This window comes from Harpegnathos saltator, unplaced genomic scaffold, assembly GCF_003227715.2.
Source record: "Harpegnathos saltator strain DR-91 unplaced genomic scaffold, Hsal_v8.6 scaffold534, whole genome shotgun sequence".
In the NCBI taxonomy this organism is placed as follows: domain Eukaryota; kingdom Metazoa; phylum Arthropoda; class Insecta; order Hymenoptera; family Formicidae; genus Harpegnathos; species Harpegnathos saltator.
Genome location: NW_020230354.1, coordinates 824766 through 827500, shown reverse-complemented (window position 1 = coordinate 827500; position 2735 = coordinate 824766).

Genomic DNA, 2735 nt, shown 5'->3' with positions numbered 1-2735 from the left:
TCGGACATCACCTTTATTTAACGTGTGCATATCGTGTGAAAATACTTGTACGTGGCAGCAATCTCCGTTTGTAAAGATGACTTGTAAATACGACCGACCTGTGGAGTCTGTATCGCGCCGGTAAAACATGAATCTCCGCTTCGGTTATGAAGTAATAATATGTTTGTTAAGAGCAGCAACAACGACGAAACGGACCAACAACAAGTTTAACATTTCATTCCGTGAGAGCTATTTTGAATACACACACAAGTCATATTTCTCTTCTTATTCCACTTCGGTACGATGTATAACACTAATGCGCTGTAAGTAAGAGACGGCAAGAGAAATGCAAATTTAATTGGACGAGAGCAGGATTTAAATCTATATCTCGTATTCTTACACTGCGGCTGCTCTTTTAACGTCTGAACGTATGAATGTATAAAACGGCGGTTCCGCCACAATTAACGGCAATGACGTGTGACCCGTCTTTATTGATGACAACTCGATAACGTCGGAACGGAAGTTGGACGGTGGAGTCGATTTAGGCGAGAGACGACGGGATGAGAGAGAAAGGCCGGTGTCGAAATGTGTCTTTTTATTCTTTTCTTGTTTTCTTTCTTTTTTTCTTACGGAGGACGAGCCTGATCTTCATAAGAACTCAGCCGAAATCTTGCGTCGCGGGTATGTTAACGAAAGAGTTACGGAGTCGGCAGATAGTGGGTGACGAAAGTTGGAATCACGTCGTTGAATCGACACGTTTCTTTACGAGAGCTCAGTCAAGCAACGGTCCCGCTTTTACGGTTGCCATTTCTTTCCCGGTAACCTCGCCTTCTGTATCCGATGAATGTCGTTCAGAAGTTCCGGGACGCCGGAACTTTAGCGGAGCGCGCGATCCCCCGTGCGCTACACTTCTCGCCGTCGTGGACAGGGAGCATGAATCTGTCATTTTTATCCGCATCTCGCAGACGGTCCTCTGTTTTCTTCCGCCGACGATTTTCTATTTTCGAGAGTACGCGCGCGTGGACGCGCGCGCGCACGCGCCCGTTCATCACGCAGCGCGTCTTCGTCCGCGGGGCGAATTTTGGCGAAAATGCCAAAGTGGAGATTCTGGGTCATTAAAGTCTTTGTTTGCCGGAAGAACTGACGTTCTGGAATGAGCGATGGCGACGATATCTCAAGCTTCGGTATCCGGCCGGTGGCCCGCCGTCGTGCTGACTCTCGGCGAAAAGACTCGAGATCGCCGAGAAGTTGCGGATGCAGGGACCGACGAATGGGAAGTAACGGGGAGCCAATCGTGCGGCTATAATAGCCACGCAAAACTAGTCGGGCAAGTATTGGCGCGCGGAGCATCGGATGCCCGATCAACCGAGGTACACTCGTGGCTCGCATCTACATAGTCGTGGGAAGACACGCGGGTAAAAAAAGTGCAGGGACTCGAGAATGATCTCGAGGTGTTCTCGGACGTTTCTGTTATTCGCGATTAATCAATGGCCGCGTTCCGCCGATGAGACTTATCAATGAAACAATGGCTCGCATGAATATGAATGAAGCGAACGCTCGTGGCGGGAAAATAGAAGAAAAATCATTTGTTGTCGCGAGTAAATAAAAGTGCAGAAGCGAAAGCATATTCCACTCTTCGATTCTATCAACGACATTTCGCTTGAACCACACACACACACACACACACGCTTTGGTCTCTCTCTGTTGATTTACGAACGAAATATCTTTCGTCTCGTTTTCGCAGTGGTTGTCGATAATTTGGACGCGTGAGCATGCACAGAGTGCCGGTATATTTTACTTATAGATAATCTTTTCCATTTCGAGTGCTCAGACATCGGCTATCGCGAATTTCGGATCGATGATACGCGATCGGCCATCGAGGCGATGGCTCCGATAACCACCCTCGCGGTCTCGGCCTCTTTCACTCTCAGACTCGCAGCATCGGCGTCAGCCCACCGCGCCAGCGCGAGTGGGGAAGTTTACGTCGTAAACTTCGGGTCTTAAGGGTGGAATTATAGTTCGGCGGAGCGAACGCCGCGCCACACAGTTGTTACCACGACGAGCGCTTTAAAAGTTGGTCCCGGGTCTTCGTGTTGGTTCGAGGGGGGTGTAGGGCGGCGGATTCCACCAGGATGGAGAGCGCGGGACGACGTGAAAGGAGCGAGAAGGGGGTGGGGGCGCGGTTAAGTTGCCAGGAAACTTTGGTAAAACTGAAAAGTTAATTTCGTCGTGTTAAATTACTCGAGCGCCCGGGCATTAAACTTGCAAAAGTTGGTCGGATGACTGAAATACGTACCCTCCCCTTGTCTCCCCCTGCGCCGCTCCCCCCCTCTTCGTCCTTCGCCTCTTCCCTTCGTCCTTTCCCGCACTCGTTCTTTCTCCTCTTTTGCCGTTGCTTATATACCAACCGGTCTAAGATGCAAAAGGATAGCGAGAGATTTGACTGCTTACCGCGAATTAGATAGTCGCCACCACCAGGGAAAAACACCGCCAAGTTGCGGGCTGTTTGGCAAATTCCAGCACTTGTCGAAATCCGGATAATTGAAGTACATTTTTCTTGGATTTATTTACCGTCGCGTTAAATTTTTGAGCGAAATATCATATTATTATCCAATTTGTTAATATATTTAATAGTTAATATAGTTAATAATTTTAATACCGCCTGTGCATTAGTTACACACGTACACACATGCAAATGGAGAAGTAAAAGATTAATAAACTCCATTTAGAATTATATATTTGCTTCATACACGTTA